At 44.4% G+C, this 19,310-nt stretch overlaps 1 protein-coding gene and 1 non-coding gene across 3 annotated transcripts in view; one reads left to right on the forward strand and one right to left on the reverse strand.

Moving 5' to 3' along the window:
• Positions 1–19,310, reverse strand: part of itprid2 (ITPR interacting domain containing 2) — a 210,425-nt gene that overhangs the window by 147,830 nt on the left and 43,285 nt on the right. The window lies entirely within an intron of this gene.
• Positions 14,474–14,580, forward strand: LOC119962510. Its single transcript, XR_005459888.1, has one exon. It is a non-coding gene; the product is annotated as a U6 spliceosomal RNA (small nuclear RNA).

Below are 19,310 nucleotides of genomic sequence, written 5' to 3' on the forward strand. Positions count from 1 at the left end.
ATTATCACAGTTCTTGCACTTGCACAGCACTGTACATTAAGGTATCCATCCTCTCGTAACTGGTAAATATATGTCACCAATTAAAATAGATAACTTCAATTAATAAAAAGAGCGTCATGCAAGACACTACTGATATTTTAAATTATGTAAACCACCAATATTGCACCCAATTACACTAATGTTTAATAGCATTCTATTAATGTACAGCACACATTAAAATAACCGAACAGTGGATTTGGAAAGGGAAAGATTCACCACATGGTTTCCTTTAATCCATAAAATAATGAGGCACTTTAACCAAGTGGACGCTGTTGCATTTTGTATTCAGAACAAATGGAGAAAAGGTATGTCAAAAGCTCCTTGACCATAGCCCAATGTAGCATCCATAAACCAGTGCACATTGCAGGAAAGCGAATGGTACATAAGTTACCAGAATTTGTTTTCACTCTATTTATACTTGTTTGAAAATTGGAGGTGCGCTTTCAAATGAGACGTTAAACAAAGGCCCCCGTGCCCTCTCAGATAGACGTGAAAGACCCTATTGCATTATTTTGAAGAAGCATTATCCCCCGGTGTCCTCGCCAAAGTTTTTCTCTCAGGTCGACAACACAAAAGAACAGATAACATTGCTGTTTCTGGGAGCTTCCATTACAACAGGGACTACACATCAAAAGTGTTTCACTGGTTGGAAAGCACTTTGAAGAGTCTGGTGGTTGTGAAACATATTGTATAAATGCAAGTCTTTCTTTCATTTAAAGTTATGTAATTTGAATACCCTGAGCATTCCATTTTAACCATTAAATTCCCACTCTGTTCCTGTTGGATAATGTACGGTTTTTAGCATTGAATTATCAGGAATACGCTATAGGTTTAGAACTTCAATTTCTAAAGAAGTGAACCTTTGAAATCTCATCCAATTGAAATTGCAACAGTAGTTGGCTTACAAACATACAAATTAGGAGTAGGCCACTCGGTCCTTTGAGCCTGCTCAGCTATTCAATAGTTCGGATTGTAACCTCAACCCCACATTCCCAGCTATCCCCAGTAATCTTCCCATTGCTTATCAAGAATCTATCAAGCTCTGCCTTAACAATATTCAAAGACTCTACTTCCAGACTCACAACCTACAAACAAAAGTATTTACCCTCAACTGTTGTACCCTCAATTATGTTTTTATCAGGTAAGCTCTTCCTTTCTTTTTCTTGTTTTTTTTTAAAATCTAGAGGTGATGTCAGGGAAGGCAGTGCAATGCTCCTCCTGCAGAATGTTTGAGGTGAGGGACGCCGTCAGTGTCCCTGCTGATTTCATCTGTGGGAAGTGCACCCAACTCCAGCTCCCCAAAAACCGTGTTAGGGACCAGGAGCTTGAGCTGGATGAACTTCGGATCATTCGGGAGGCAGAGGGGGTCATAGATAGGAGCTTCAGGGAAGTAGTTACACCAAAGACTGGAGATAGATGGGTAACTGTACGAGGGACTGGGAAAAAGCAGTCAGTGCAGGGACCCCCTGTGGTCGTTCCCCTGAGTAACAAGTATACCGTTTTGGATACTTGTGGGGGGGGGGACTTACCAGGGGTAAGCCATGGGGTACGGGCCTCTGGCACAGAGTCTGTCCCTGTTGCTCAGAAGGGAAGGGGGGAAAGGAGTAGAACGTTAGTAATTGGGGACTCAATAGTCAGGGGCACAGATAGGAGATTTTGTGGGAGCGAGAGAGACTCACGTTTGGTATGTTGCCTCCCAGGTGCAAGGGTACGTGATGTCTCGGATCGTGTTTTCCGGGTCCTTAAGGGGGAGGGGGAGCAGCCCCAAGTCGTAGTCCACATTGGCACTAACGACATAGGTAGGAAAGGGGACAAGGATGTCAGGCAGGCCTTTAGGGAGCTAGGATGGAAGCTCAGAGCGAGAACAAACAGAGTTGTTATCTCTGGGTTGTTGCCCGTGCCACGTGATAGTGAGATGAGGAATAGGGAGAGAGAGCAATTAAACACGTGGCTACAGGGATGGTGCAGGCGGGAGGGATTCAGATTTCTGGATAACTGGGGCTCTTTCTGGGGAAGGTGGGACCTCTATAGACAGGATGGTCTACATCTGAACCTGAGGGGCACCAATATCCTGGGGGGGAGATTTGTTAGTGCTCTTTGGGGGGGTTTAAACTAATTCAGCAGGGGCATGGGAACCTGGATTGTAGTTTTGGGGTACGGGAGATTGAGAGTATAGAGGTCAGGAGCACAGATTTGACTGCGCAGGAGGGTGCCAGTGTTCAGGTAGGTGGTTTGAAGTGTGTCTACTTCAATGCCAGGAGTATACGAAATAAGGTAGGGGAACTGGCAGCATGGGTTGGTACCTGGGACTTCGATGTTGTGGCCATTTCAGAGACATGGATAGAGCAGGGACAGGAATGGTTGTTGCAGGTTCCGGGGTTTAGGTGTTTTAGTAAGCTCAGAGAAGGGGGCAAAAGAGGGGGAGGTGTGGCGCTGCTAGTCAAGGACAGTATTACGGTGGCGGAAAGGATGCTAGATGGGGACGCTTCTTCCGAGGTAGTATGGGCTGAGGTTAGAAACAGGAAAGGAGAGGTCACCCTGTTGGGAGTTTTCTATAGGCCACCTAATAGTTCTCGCGATGTAGAGGAAAGGATGGCGAAGATGATTCTGGAAAAGAGCGAAAGTAACAGGGTAGTTGTTATGGGAGACTTTAACTTTCCAAATATTGACTGGAAAAGATATAGTTCGAGTACATTAGATGGGTCGTTCTTTGTACAATGTGTGCAGGAGGGTTTCCTGACACAATATGTTGACAGGCCAACAAGAGGCGAAGCCACATTGGATTTGGTTTTGGGTAATGAACCAGGCCAGGTGTTAGATCTGGAGGTAGGTGAGCACTTTGGAAACAGTGACCACAATTCGGTGACCTTTACGTTAGTGATGGAAAGGGATAAGTATACCCCGCAGGGCAAGAGTTATAGCTGGGGGAAGGGCAATTATGATGCCATTAGACATGACTTAGGATGTGTAGGTTGGAGAAGTAGGCTGCAAGGGTTGGGCACACTGGATATGTGGAGCTTGTTCAAGGAACAGCTATTGCATGTTCTTGATAAGTACGTACCAGTCAGGCAGGGAGGAAGGGGTCGAGCGAGGGAACCGTGGTTTACCAAAGAAGTGGAATCTCTTGTTAAGAGGAAGAAGGAGGCCTATGTGAAGATGAGGCGTGAAGTTTCAGTTGGGGCGCTTGATAGTTACAAGGAAGCGAGGAAGGATCTAAAGAGAGAGCTGAGACGAGCAAGGAGGGGACATGAGAAGTCTTTGGCAGGTAGGATCAAGGAAAACCCAAAAGCTTTCTATAGGTATGTCAGGAATAAAAGAATGACTAGGGTAAGAGTAGGGCCAGTCAAGGACAGTGGTGGGAAGTTGTGTGTGGAGGCTGAGGAGATAAGCGAGATACTAAATGAATACTTTTCGTCAGTATTCACTCAAGAAAAAGAACATATTGTGGAGGAGAATGCTGAGATCCAGGCTATTAGAATAGATGGCATTGAGGTGCGTAGGGAAGAAGTGTTGGCAATTCTGGACAAGGTGAAAATAGACAAGTCCCCGGGGCCTGATGGGATTTATCCTAGGATTCTCTGGGAAGCCAGGGAAGAGATTGCTGAGCCTTTGGCTTTGATTTTTAGGTCATCATTGGCTACAGGAATAGTGCCAGAGGACTGGAGGATAGCAAATGTGGTCCCTTTGTTTAAGAAGGGGAGTAGAGATAACCCCGGTAACTATAGGCCGGTGAGCCTAACGTCTGTGGTGGGTAAAGTCTTGGAGAGGATTATAAAAGATACGATTTATAATCATCTAGATAGGAATAATATGATTAGGGATAGTCAGCATGGTTTTGTGAAGGGTAGGTCATGCCTCACAAACCTTGAGAAGGTGACTGAACAGGTAGACGAGGGTAGAGCAGTTGATGTGGTGTATATGGATTTCAGTAAAGCGTTTGATAAGGTTCCCCACGGTCGGCTATTGCAGAAAATATGGAGGCTGGGGATTGAGGGTGATTTAGAGATATGGATCAGAAATTGGCTAGTTGAAAGAAGACAGAGAGTGGTAGTTGATGGGAAATGTTCAGAATGGAGTTCAGTTACGAGTGGCGTACCACAAGGATCTGTTCTGGGGCCGTTGCTGTTTGTCATTTTTATAAATGACCTAGAGGAGGGCGCAGACGGTTGGGTGAGTAAATTTGCAGACGACACTAAAGTCGGTGGAGTTGTAGACAGTGCGGAAGGATGTTGCAGGTTACAGAGGGACACAGATAAGCTGCAGAGCTGGGCTGAGAGGTGGCAAATGGAGTTTAATGTGGAGAAGTGTGAGGTGATTCACTTTGGAAAGAATAACAGGAATGCGAAATATTTGGCTAATGGTAAAATTCTTGGTAGTGTGGATGGGCAGAGGGATCTCGGTGTCCATGTACATAGATCCCTGAAAGTTGCCACCCAGGTTGATAGGGTTGTGAAGAAGGCCTATGGTGTGTTGGCCTTTATTGGTAGAGGGATTGAGTTCCGGAGCCATGAGGTCATGTTGCAGTTGTACAAAACTCTAGTACGGCCGCATTTGGAGTATTGTGTACAGTTCTGGTCGCCTCATTATAGGAAGGACGTGGAAGCTTTGGAACGGGTGCAGAGGAGATTTACCAGGATGTTGCCTGGTATGGAGGGAAAATCTTATGAGGAAAGGCTGATGGACTTGAGGTTGTTTTTGTTAGAGAGAAGAAGGTTAAGAGGTGACTTAATAGAGGCATACAAAATGATCAGAGGGTTAGATAGGGTGGACAGCGAGAGCCTTCTCCCGCGGATGGGGGTGGCTAGCACGAGGGGACATAGCCTTAAATTGAGGGGTAATAGATATAGGACAGAGGTCAGAGGTGGGTTTTTTACGCAAAGAGTGGTGAGGCCGTGGAATGCCCTACCTGCAACAGTAGTGAACTCGCCAACATTGAGGGCATTTAAAAGTTTATTGGATAAGCATATGGATGATAAGGGCATAGTGTAGGTTAGATGGCCTTTAGTTTTTTCCATATCGGTGCAACATCGAGGGCCAAAGGGCCTGTACTGCGCTGTATCGTTCTATGTTCTAACTCCGTCTTAACTGGGTGGCCACTTATTTTAAATAGTGGTGCTTAATTCTGGGTTGTCCCAAAACAGGAAACAACCTGGGCAGCATGGTAATAGAACTGGATAGCACTGTGCATTCACAGCAGCAGGGTCCCAGGTTTGATTCCCTGCTGGGTCACTGTCTATGCGGATCTGCATGTTCTCCCAGTGTCTGCGTGAGTTTCCTCCGGGTGCTCCAGTTTTCTCCCACAGTGCAAAGACGTGCAGGTTAGGTGGATTGGCCATGCTAAATTGCCCTTAGTGTCCAAAAGGTTAGGAGGGGTTAGTGGGCTGTTGCTCGTTCTGGTGAGTGCGCTTTACACTCAATTGGCTCTGTTTTATTACTTAGCTCTAGAGTCGCCAGGTATCCTTATGATACCACCACGAGGTTCAAGTTCAAGTTCAGATCAATGACTCAATACACCAATTAGTAAGATTCAAATCAAAACACGTTTATTAATACACAGTTAATCGCTACTCATGCATACAATACTAAAAGGCTAGGCTATTCCTACCACTAATAGGCCAGTACTTATCTGGATAAGGGAACCCGCTGGGTCAGGGAACAATGGCCTCTTGCACGATCCTGAGTCTGCAGGCTTCCAGCTGGTATGGACTAAGGAGTCAGGAGCATCTATCTCATAGCGTGCGTTGACTGGACACTTACTTGATGGTGCAGCAGTTGGTCAGGCCTCTCCTTCTTACGGTCAAGTTCTTCGAGAGCTGCTAAGATGTTCTGCTGGGAGGGCCGGCTAAGAGAGCGAACTGACCTTGGGGGCTCTATCTTATAGTCCTCAGGGGCTTTGCGCCCTTTTGGGCGGACCCCAAGCTTACTTCCAATCGATTGGATCCCATACCAATCAATTGGTTTGAATTCTCCAACACTGGGGCTGTTTCCCGATCGCTTGGCGGTCCTTGAGTGCCCGTTTGTGATGGAACCATCAATACACCAGACACGTGCTTTCCGATATGAACAGTGGTTTTAATCTACTTACTTCAGAGCCAGCCTGTTACCCGTTGAACTCTCGATGAACTCAGGCTGGCCCTGGACACGGTTATTTATACAGCAGTCTAGGGGGAGGAGTCATGGGCGGAGCCAAGGGTGGAGCCCTGTACAAACTCCTGAGCATTCCCAGAGCTACTCCCCCTAGTGGTCGGATAACGCGACTGTGCTTACAATAGTATTGGTAAATACAGTTTGAATTACTAAATGACATTCACCACAGTTTGCTTCTTTTGTCTTGGACTCCTGCTGGTGCCGAGGAGTCTAGCTTTACTTCGATCACCTTTGATTGTTACTATTGTGCCCGGGAATCGCTCATTAATATGCATGGCTGCTGGTTTCAGTGCTGTCTGCTTTCTTTGCAAGAAGAATACACAGGAAAAGTCTGCAAACTGCTTGTTTCTCTGGGATTGTCCAATTTTCCCTGCGTTCCTTGTGTTTCTCCATTTTAACTTGGGAAGTGGCCAACTCAGGTGGCTACATGGGTTACGGGGATAGGGTGGCAGTGAGGGCTTAAGTGGGTCGGTGCAGAATTGATGGGCCGACTGGCTTCCTTCTGCACTGTATGTTCTATGTTAACCGCACCACATCCACCATGTCGAGTACTCAAGATCTTATGGGAGCGATTTAACCATAGCGAATAGGTTTAGCCGTGGTTCCCGGCATTCACAGCGCCAGGTGGCACTGCCAGGGTATCATCCAGAGGGCATGCAACCTGGAGCCTCCAATCGCCTGGGAGACCCCAAGTGCTATTCAGTCTGGTCCCAGCTTGCCGAGACCGGTACTGAATGACGGTTGCCTGAAATCTCCAAGGTGAAGGGGATAGGTCCCAATGCCTTGATTCCCTCAGGGATTTGCATATTAGATTGAGGTTGGTGTCTCGCTGTAATGTGCAGATTTGCCGAAAAGTGATCCCGCCCACAATGGGCATGCTTCACATTGTGACATCTCGCGAGATCGGGTTACATTTTGCGGGGCGTGGCGAGCTGTGTAGATCCCGAAAACATTCTCTCCCATCATTTACTAGCCACATTGTGCCACTGCAGCGAGCTGCTTTTCGGATCGCACCCTATATGTTTCAATCAAGTCACGTCTTCTAAATTCCAGTGGATAGGGCAGCACGGAGCATAGTGGTTAACACTGGCTTCACAGCGCCAGGGTCCCAGGTTGGATTCCCTGCTGGGACACTGTCTGTGTGAAATCTGCACGTTCTCCCAGTGTCTGCATGGGTTTCCTTCGGGTGCTCCAGTTTTCTCCCACAGTCCAAAGACATGCAGGTTAGGTGGATTGGACAAGCTAAATTGCCCTTCGTGTCCAAAAAGGTTAGATGGGGTTATTGGGTTAGGGGGATAGGGTGGAAGGGTGGAAGTAAGGGCTGAAGTGGGTCGGTGCAGACTCGATGGGCAGAATGATCTCCTTCTGCACTGTATGTTCTATACAAGCCTAGCCTTTCCTACCATTCCTCATAAGACAGCCCTTCATTCCAGGTATTAGTTGAGTAAATGTTCTCTGACCTGCTTCCAATGTATTTACATCCTTCCTTCTATTCGCCATCCTAATTACTTGCTGTACCTGCAGACTACTATTTTGCAATTCATACACCAAGACACCCAGGTCCCGCTGCATCTCAGAACTCGGCAATCTCTCACTATTTAGATAACAAGCTTCTCTTTTATTCTTCCTGCCAAATTGGACAATTTCACATATTCCGATATTAAACTCCATTTGCCAGATCCTTGCCCATTCACTTAACCTATCTATGCCCTTTTCTCGCCTCATGTCCTCTTCACTACTTCCTTTCCTCCCTATCTTTGTGTCATGACTTGCACAAAGTTAGCAAACAAATAAAAGTAAACAGCGCCAATTGAATTGGATGTTGTACTAACTCTAATGTTTAAACTATTGCAATATGATACAGATCCCAAGTAATGTAGCATTCGCTGCATACTACACAACAAACGATCTTGAGCCAACTGTATAAACAGTGATTTCAGGCACATTATTTCTTACAGTCAGCTGTGTGTTTACACAGTTGTTCATATGTGGAAAAATGGGGCAGCACGGTGGTGCAGTGGTTAGCATTGCTGCATCACGGCACCAAGGTCCCAGGTTCGATCCCGGCTCTGGGTCACTGTCCGTGTGGAGTTTGCACATTCTCCCAGTGTCTGCAGGTTTCGCCCCCACGACCCAAAGATGTGCAAGGTAGGTGATTGGCTATGCTAAATTGCCCCTTAATTGGAAAAAAATAATTGGATACTCTAAAATGTAAAAAGAAATGTGGAAAAAAATAAAATTACTCAAAATATCAGGTTGTCACAAGTTTTAAGTTTAAAAACATTCACAAATTTGCCATATCTAACACAACAGTAGACTCCTCACCATATATCAATGAGTTTGCAATCAGTTTTACACTACTGATTGTAAATTTCATTACTAATATTTCCATGATGTTGATATATCTCTAAATTACACCTAGGCAGAGAAAAAAGTGAGTTCAGTAGACATACTAAATGTCCTGGTACATTTGGGAGTGGGGGTTAATCATACTTAGTTAATATACTTCTTGAAGTGATACTCTTGTTATTGCTAGTAATAGGCCACTATACGATGGTATTTTACCCTCTTAAGTAACTCAAAATAACTCTTCAGGTGTAAACAAACCTTGTAGGGCAGATATTGAATGCGTCTCCTTGGCCATCTTCTTTCGTTACTTGGTATTGAAATTTCACTCATTTACTATATCTTAATGATGTCATAAAATTAAAACCTTTCAGCAATGGAGACCAGTTTCACATCATCCTTTGGATCCAGGATTTCCAGGCATGCAATCTGGTTTGCAACTCAATGATGAATAAATTATCGTGTCAGCAGTAAATTACACTTTGAATGAGACCCTCAAGAATATGCCATCTCAGAACCAGCTAGTTTCCAGTCCAACCATTAACCATCTGTTGTTTTTATAAAATACACACATTAATTTTTTGCAGCGGGAATGATCAACTGAAATGAAATGACCTCTGGGGTAATATTTAGCTGACCAAACATTTAGTATCAGCAAAACATTAAGTATACATTTTTAAAACCTATTAACTCATTGGACATGGGCTTTGCCAGCAAGGTCGACATTCATTGCATATCTTTAGTTACCCTTGCGAAGGGAGCAAAGGACCATCTTCTTGAACTGTGCCAGTTTGTTTGGTTGACATTCTGGAAGGATATTCTAATTTATATTCTCACATGGGACAACTTGCAAAGGATGCATCATTTCAGGTCACTTAAATAAGTAAACCATGTTCCACATATTGTATAATGAAACTGAGTGACATGTTGCTTTCACAAAACCACAAATGTAAGAATGAATATTTAGTTTCACAGACCATGACACTCCGCAGTTGCAGGACAGAATTACACAGCGATGCACTTCCATCGTCATTTAATCAACAGACTAATTGGAGTTTGCTGAATACGGTGACTGAAAATACTAAAACAATGTATTTGTACATAGAAAGAGCAAAGTACACAATTAAGCTGTCGAATTGTTAAGATAAAACTGGTCCCCTGTGCTGAACGATGAGATTACACACAAGATAATTTGCCCACAAGGGAATAGTTTTAGCAGTAGAAGCTCAGTAAACACTAAGTGTTAACAATACACCTCCTGGGTATGCAATTTATTTTTCTAACTCTGATTCGTTCTCCAGATATTTTATTTGTTGTTACCAAGGAGAAGTACACTCAGTGTTCCACTCCTTTTGAACTGTTTCAAATAGCATATCATACACTAGAAAACTATGGGAAATGGAGAGAGTTGGACTTTGACATTTTTAAAAGCCTCTACCAGATGGAATCGGAATCAGAACCAAAGCACATCTCACAATGAATGATGCTAAAATGCTAATACCATTGTGTAGGCAAGTACTTTTTAGGTTCACTGCACAAAACTGCCCACACTTCAGTATCAATTACAACTAAATTGCTAATCTCACCAAGGGAAACTGGAAGGTCAGTTGTTGAGGGAGTTAGAAAATTCACAATCGTGAAATCGACAGTTCTCTTGTAAATTAGTATAAAGACACATAGTTAGGCAGTGGGTTGTTTACTGTACATTAGACTCATTCTACACCTAACCTCAAAGTTCTGGATGGTTATTAAAAAATTTTTAAACATCAATCACCAATTTGAGGGGGTGGGCTGACTGGTGACGATTTAACCCGAGAATCACCGCACCTCAGGTGAGGGGCAAGGTTGATAAGGCGGAATGAATAACCTCAGCCGGTACAGGAATTGAACCCCCACTGTTGGCCTTGCTCTGCATCACAAACCAACCGTCCAGCCAACTGAGCTAAACCGACCCCACCCGGTGCCGGTTTATGTGCGATGATATGCGCGAGGAGACAAAACATGCAGAACACTAAATTTGCTACAGCAGGGTTTCCAAAACAAGAAGCTATGCCAAGGTTCTCATGGTGGGTTGGGGAGGATGGGGCACGGCTTGCTGGTGAACAGACAGAAAAAAAGAACATAGAAATCAGGCTGGCCAAGAATGAGAACCATCAAAACAATTTGACATGAATAGAGAACAAAAACTTTCTGGTGAAACTGACATCAGTTATCTTGCATCAGCAGCAACTTTGATAGATCTAATGTCCACTTCTAGATCAAATGCCCACTTCTAGAAAGAGTTCTTGAGTGTCAGCTGTGCCTCAGTTAGGAGCAGTCATACCTCTTGTCAGCTGTGCCTCAGTCAGTAGCATTCATACCTCTGAATTCAAGTCATACCCAAGGACCCGAGTATCTAATCCAAGCTGACACATTCAGTGCAGTTCTGAGTGAGTGATATACTGACAGGAGTGCCAACCTTTCAATAAGCTGTTATGCCAGGGGTCCCATTTACCCTCTCAAGTGAGCATAAAAGGCCCCACAGCACCACTTTAACAAGTATGTTCTCCGTGTGTTGTGGGATCCCGCACCCAACAGGTGTTCAAATCCAGTTTGCTGTTTCAGGGATTTTAGTGTGTGCAAACTGGCTGCCATGTTTCCCTTATCACAACTGTGCCCTACATGTCAGAAAATGTACATCATTGGTTGTAAAGCACTTTTTGGTGTTCAGAGGTCATGAAAGGTACTATATAAATACAGGCCGCTAAGTCTTTCTAAAAACCTGTGAGGAATCAGACCTCCTGGTTGAGTAGTGATTATCCCATAATACGCCTGCTCTGTGTGTATTGTCCAACAAAAGTGAAAGACTGTGTCATCGCCTCATTCTGGGAAAAAGCAGGGTCGACTACTTGAGACACGTCAAACATCAGTGGCTGGATTCTCTGAGCAGCCAGCCGCATGTTTCTGGGCAGCACGATTCTCCACCTTGTGCCGCTTGTCAATGGGATTTCCCCTGAAGGCACCCCACACTGTCAGAAAACCCGTGGGCGGGGGTGCGCTGTCGACGGGATAAAGAAAATCCTACCGACCGGAGAATTCCAGCCAATATTACTGAAAGCAGATCGAACGTGTGCAACTTTTCTCAATCTTTTCCCCTGCTTTCGAAACATTTAGGACCATTTCTTAAGAAAAATGGAGGAGGCATGATTCAAACATGGCCCTCTGAAGTAGCACTCAAAAACATTTGGAAGTTTCTACATTAAAAGAACCATCACACAGTCTATGTAAGCTTATATTTAACAGTCATTATGCATCGATCATAATTAAAGTGACAGCTTTAATACCCACTAAAAATTGTGTTTAATTTTTCATGCCAGTCTTTTTACGGGAGGGTTTGGATTCCCAGTAATACATGCTTCTCAAAGTGCCAGTACTCTCACTGGCATCAAATATCTACCAGTAAAAAAATCCAAGATTTCTTTTCAAATTTCCACTTTGAATACCAAAACGTTTTCTAGACTAATGCTTCATGAAAAGTTGGAACTGCTTTGCGTTCTTAGCAACCTGTTCACTCTCCCACCTCCTACTCACCCAGTTTAAGAAGCATGGACACTGGAAGGACATTACTTCACTCTAGAAATGTTCAAACTAAAGAAATACTGGCCTGGAGTTTCTCTGTTCCCCCACCCGCCCCAATCTCACCTCTCTATTGCAAATTACCCAGGTACGGGTGTAAGGTGTAGTGGACCACATTGGACTAGTAATCCGGGACTCAGGGTGATGCTCTGGGAACCCGGGTTCGAATCCCACCAGGGCAGATGGTGAAACTTTAATTCAATAAAAATCTGAAATTAAAAGACAATCCGACGATTCTCATAAAACCCATCTGGGAAAGAAATCTGCCATCCTCACCTGGTATGGCCTACATGTGACTCCAAACCCACAGCCATGGCCTAGCAAACCGCTCCATTCAAGGGTAATTAGAAATGGGCAATAAATGCTGGCCCTGTGAGCAACAGCCACATTCCATTAATTAATTTTTTAAAACTTGGGCACCGGAGCACAAAAGAAAAAACATTTTGAGTGCAAATAATATCCAGTGGGCTTCTGGTATCTTTCCCATCAGTTTCAAAAACGTTCAAACAACATGCTGGAAACCAGCCCACCCAGAAAACTGGCCGCGACACGATGCGTAACGCCTTTTTTTTTTTAAATTACTGGCAATTTGACTGCTGCACATCTCTACAAGTAGTATATGGTTCAGTTTTGATTTTTAAAATAATTTCATTCATTCAAAATCAAGTTAATGACTGGTAGACCTGACATTTAAAGTTACTTAGAGTACAATAGGTATACTAGCAAGAATACTTAAGTTTATTCAGCAAACCAAGTCTTACTGCCTCATGTGCAATAGCGACAAATTATGAGAAAACCCTATTGCAATTTAAGCTTATGGTACATGTAAAATGTCAGGCTTCACTTTTCATACAGTGAACCCACCAACTGAATGTTAATGAGCACTAACCACCTACCTTTAAGTTGTATCTGCATAAAATCACAGAATCCCTAATTGCGAAAAATGCCATTTTTTTGATCATTCTCAAATTGGGTTACTCATATGGACAAAACCAACAGGTTCCTACAATTGCCACTGGCTGATCTTTTCACGTTTTGAAGGTCCTTCCGCTTTTAGTTAGAAAGGAAACCAAGAACAGTCAAAACAGGTGAACATCCAGCAGCGGAAGGTGACAGAGGGTAGTGTGGCTTTCTGAACAAACATTGAAGATATAACAAATGTAATTTGTGCTAGGTGAATGGTTTTAACGTCATGTTATGAAACTCTATGGGACATAGTTGTGTAAATGTTACCTTAAGAATTTCCTTGTATATAGAAGCCCTTTTCAGAAGCTCGGGCGGCAGGCTGGCGCGGGGTCAGATGTTAGCCTTTACCTCGCTGATTGCCCGGATGCAGGTCTTGTTGGGGTGGAGGCTAGCTTCTCCATCTTTTAATAAGTTAATATTTAATAATCTTCATTATCATAAGTAGGCTTGCATTAATACTGCAATGAAGATACTGTGACACGGCTTGGTGCGGGGGACTTAAATTTCTTCGACTCTCGGGAAGGTGAAGTCTCAGCTAAAGGGGATGAAGGAAGGGTTTCACAATTCATGGGGGCTGTTTATTATGCACTGACGAGAATTGCTTGCCATTGAACGTTGGGGGAGGGGGTGGGGTGTTGGACATATTGTTTTCTTTGGTTACACGGTTTACGGATTGTTGTTAATGTGTTTTTTTAAATAAATTTAGAGTACCCAATTCAATTTTTCCAATTAAGGGGCAATGTAACGTGACCAATCCACCTATCCTACACATCTTTGGGTTGTGGGGGCGAAACCCACGCAAACACGAGGAGAATGTGCAAACTCCACATAGACAGTGACCCAGAGCCGAGATCGAACCTGGGACCTCGCGCTGTGAGGCAGCAATGCTAACCACTGCGCCATCGTGCTGCCCAATTTGTGTTTTTTTAAACCCAGAATGTACGGGTGGATGTTTTGGTCTGCATATTGAGCAGGGTGCGGTTTGTGTGTGGGGGATTGTTATTGTATTTGTTTTCTTTTTCTTTGGTTGTTTATTGATGAAAATTTTGAAAATGAGGAGAATAAAAAGATTTAAAACAAAAGAATTTCCTTGTATATAATCCTGCTTAAATTTCTTTAAAAAACAGCAAGGAACTTCGATGCATGGTTGATAAAGAATGAGAATTTCTTTTACTAGTTTTATTGTACGATTTGGTTTCTGAAAATCCACAACAGACATGCTCCATTTTACACTTCACTGAAACCTATATCAGCAAGAGGAGTGTAGAAAGATGCAATAGAGATTGTTCTGCAGGTTTTAGAGTTATATAAACTAGTTGATTTATACATTACGAGAAAGAGCAGCAAAACTAAACTAGCTCAATTCAGCAGCACATATGCAGTACTAAAATTGGAATGATACAGAGAAGATTAGCATTGTCCCTGCCCAAGGACGAAAGATAAATTTATGAAACATTGCATACATTGGCCGCCCAGTGCAGTTAGGGGAAAGTTGGATAACTTCCATGACCCTGCTCCTGGGCCTAGCCAAGGTAGCCACCCACAAGTCCCGGTTAGTTGTACCAGTGGTGTTTGCTCTGGCTGTCTCTGTTCTGTGGCTTTGTGGGGCCCAAGTGGTCCTAGAGAAGGACCATGAAGTAGTCAGCAGTACACTCGATGCCTTCCATGGCCAGTGGATACTGGAGGGCCTGGATTGCGTTGTTGGCAGTAGAAAGTAACATTTTATTTGAATTTTCTTTTTATGATTATTTTCTATAGCTTGTGCCCTGTATAAATGAAATGAAAATTGCTTATCGTCACAAGTAGGCTTCAATGAAGTTACTGTGAAAAGTGAGTACTTTAGTAAGATTATTTGGCCAATGGCACTGGGGCAATCAGTGTCATCCCGATTGGACAGTTAAAAGAGACACAGACAGGTACCTTCATTGCACACAGGTCGTCAAGACAACAATGATAAAACACTAATCAATAAACACAATATTGCAGATGTTGGGACACGTTCCTTAGAATTGGCTAGTTGAAACAGCTAATGAGCTTAGTAGGAAGAATTCTGAGAAATAGGATAGATTATGTTATAATGTGCAATGTTCATAACCATGATTGTGAAACAATATTTAAAAAATTTAATCATGGGAATGGTCACATGACTTCAGATATGTTTAAGTTTAAATGCTAAATGACGTTACCAGGGATATAGAAATTAGCAGGAAGGATCAGAGGTGATAGGTGAGACCTACTGCATACAGTGCTGCCATACTATATTCTGTTACTAAAAGCAGGTGTGGTCTAGACGAAGGTGCAACATGAGGGCACACTGGTGAAGGGTGTGCAGTTTTGACCAAAGAAACTGGAGACCAACTTCAGAGGGTGTACAGTTCAATCCAGCAGACTGGCATATAATTAAATGTGGGCATGCAATACTTTGTGTTTGCGATGATTGATTATAACAGTGACTACAGTTCAAAAGTACTTCACTGGGTGTAAAGTGGAATAGCACAATGCCAGGAACCCGGGTTCAATTCTCGGCTTGGGTCACTGTCTGAGCGGAGACTGCACGTTCTCCCCGTGTCTGCGTGGATTTTCTCCGGGTGTTCCGGCTTCCTCTCACAAGTCCCGAAAGACATGTTAGTTGAATTGGACATTCTGAATTTCCCTCAGTGAACCCGAACAGCGCCGTAGTGTGGTGACTAGGGGATTTTCACAGTAACTTCATTGCAGTGTTAATGTAAGCCAACTTGTGACAATAAGAAAGATTATTATTATTAAGTGCTTTGCAATATCCAGTGGTTGTGAAAGGCGCAATATAACTGCAAGTCTTTATGCTAAATTTGCATTTAATAACATTTTTTAAGTTTACAATTAGACTTGTGACCGATTAGTAAATACATTTAGCTGGAGCCAGTACAATCTGTTACTAACGTGTGACATATTAAATTTTTGTAATTGCAAATATGATGGGCGGGATTCTCCCATTCGGCAGCAGAGTGTCCATGCTGTCGGAAACGCCGTTGCGTTTCGACGGCATGATCGGGCTGCTGGGAGTACCGATTCTGGCCCCTACAGGGGGCCAGCACGGTGTTGGAGCAGTTCACGTCCCCCATCTCGGCGAGAACTGTGCGTCACGGAATCCATGCATGCGCAGTGGCACCGGTGTCAACGAGGACATGCGCAGTGGCGCCGGCACCAACCCGCGCATGCGCGGTGGCCTCCCTCAACCCGCCGGCCCCGACGCAACATGGTGCGGGAGTTCAGGGGCCGGCGCGCAAGAAAATAGGCCCGGGGAGCGAGAGGCCGGCCCGCCGATTGGTGGGCCCCGATCGCGGGCTAGGTCCCATCGGAGACCCCCCCCGGGTCGGAGCCTCCCTACCCCCACTGTCAGACCCCGACCCCCGACAACCTCATATTTTTAAACAGTGACTCCTAGCACTAGATTCTGCCACAAGAGAAAACAACCTTTCCATGTCCACAATGTCAAGATACCTCGGGTGCTTATGGACACAATTTAACTAACTTGGAACATAGTCCCATAGCAAACATATTTAGCTGCATTGTATAAGGGGCCTAATCAGGGAACTTACAGCCAAGGCCGCACATAGCCCTGTTTTCCACACTGAGGAGCTCTGCTGACCTAGCACCCTGACAGTGCCCATACCAGCTGGCAGTGCCACCAGGGTGGCACCCTGGTGGCACTGCCAGGGTGTCAGGCTAGCACTGCCAAGGTGCCCAGGTGGCACCAGCAGTGGCAGGGCACCACTCTGCCCAACGGACATGCAGCTGAGGGCCTCTGATGCCCTGGGAGACCTCCACGGGTGCCATTCTGTCAGGTCCCCGTTTGTGGAGACCAGTACCAAACGGCACTCGCCCGAGGTCTCCAAGGTGAAGGGGATAGATCCCAAAGCTTCAAGTACCTCGGGAATCTTCACATTGAAATGAGACTAGCTGACTCACTTCAATATGCAGATTTGCCAAAATATTGTGCGCCCACAAAGGGCGGTATTACCATCACACTGTCTCGCAAAATCACGTTAGATCTCTCCTGACTTTTATTGGCCACGCTATACCGCGGTGAGCTGCTTTTCAGGTGCAGAGTGGCCATTGATTCATGCCCGTTATGTTTCAATCAAGTCACCTCTCACTTTTATAAACTCCGTAGATACAAAACCTAGCCAATCCAACCTTTCTCAGAGACAACCTTTCCATTCCAGGTATTAGTCAAGTAAACCACCTCTGAACCACTTCAAAGAAATTTATATCCTTCAGTAAATAAGGAGACCAATCCTGTACACATGTTTTTCAAACCGTTTTGCCCAGGACCCATTTTTACCAACCAGCTATCCTTCGGGACCCACGCCAGACGATCTTCGCGATCCACGATGGCCAATCTTTGTGATCCATGCTGACCAAACTTCATGACTGATTTTTTTGCTTACCGTTAATGCGACAGGTGAGACTGCTTTGTCCTCAAGGTGTCACTTGCTTTGTCATTCAATGTTACATTTCTGCTAAGGGCTTCAGCTGATTATTTAAGTTTTCGCTGCATCCTTTGAAAAAGATCAAGAGGTTTGTCCTCGAACTCACTTAGTCATGACATGCTTTTGAATGTTTACTCTTTCATTTGACAGTACCTTCCATTTTACAGTACTTTCCTGCACATAACGCATCTGGGCACTGAAACATGATTTGCATTGGCACAATTAATAAAGCCATACCTCAAGAAATCCATCTTTATACTGCTTTGTTTCTGATTTCAGCTTCTTCTTAATGGGTTGTTCACCAGAGGCCCTGTAACTCTCACCAGCACTGCTTTGTCCTGCTGTGGACTCTCCTGTGAAGCTCTCTCCAGCAGATTCAGCTGTGAGATCCTGGCCTGTTTATATCTCTGGCCCTCTCTTCCTTATTACAAACAGATTTATCTTCAGTTTTCACACAATCTTGTTGCTTGCTTGCCTGCAGCTATAAAACAGAGGAGTCTCTCCTTCAGGATTTTGTAGCCAAAGCACCGATCACATGACATCAATGGACATGACGGTCGTGTAACCTGCTCTCTCAACTTCTGGTGCAAAGACTCTGCCATTTTTAATAAGAAGTTTGTCCTGGGACAGCAGCCGACATCAGGAGGTGGTGGTACTAGGACAGCACGCTAACACTAGGATGGGACGGTACTGATGCCAGGAGGTGGCATTCTGCCCCACTGGGCACCAGGCCTGTGCATTGCCAGCTCTGCCTGAGAGGACATGCATATGGACGGCAATCTCTTTCTTTTTAAAATAGCACATGGTGTCCCATGAGTTTTATTTGTTAAGACTGATAACTTATAATACACCATATAGTAACACGATTGCAGAGGTTTCAAACATTCACACAGGTTTCAAACGCTGGTTCTTAAATTCTATTTGCCCTGCCCCAGAGGAGAAACACACAATTTATTTTCTGTGAGGCCTTCTTCTTGGATCTCAGTTTGAAGAACAAACAAATTGCTGCAATTCCTGTTTATGTAGCTGTCACATAATTCCTCCTTCCTGTTATGGTGTAGGCATTAAATAAAATACTTGTGGAAGCCAGTGAACTGGTGCTGACTGCCAGCACTGTAACCCACCATTCACATCCCTCACACAGGCTTCACTCGGCCTCTCTGTGTCCTTCACAGGCACTGAGTTCCAACAGTCCCAACACCAGAAGTACTGCCCCTGCCTCCTCCTATTGGTCAGTGAACGTGTATTCTCTGCAACACTTGCAGGAGTCTTGCATTATGTTCTTCACGCACAGGTGACCATATTATAATGTCATCAACATACATGGGCAGCATGGTAGCACAGTGCTTGGCACTGTTGCTTCATAGCACCAGGGTCCCAGGTTCGATTCCCGGCTTGGGTCACTGTCTGTGCGGAGTCTGCATGTTCTCCCCGTGTCTGCGTGGGTTTCCTCCGGGTGCTCCAGTTTCCTACCACACGTCCCGAAAGTACTATTAGGTAATTTAGACATTCTGAATTCTCCGTTATTGTACCTGAACAGGCACCAGAATGTTGTGACTGGGGGCTTTCCACAGTCACTTCATTGCAGTGTTAATATTAGCCTACTTGTGACAATAAAGATTATTATATTCAACGTATTTATATAAATTGTAAAAAGTTGTGGCCAAGCAGGGATCCCTGTGACACATCACTCATTACTTCCTGCTAACAAGAAATTAACCCATT

Source organism: Scyliorhinus canicula, chromosome 2, assembly GCF_902713615.1.
Source record: "Scyliorhinus canicula chromosome 2, sScyCan1.1, whole genome shotgun sequence".
NCBI classification, from domain to species: Eukaryota; Metazoa; Chordata; class Chondrichthyes; order Carcharhiniformes; family Scyliorhinidae; genus Scyliorhinus; species Scyliorhinus canicula.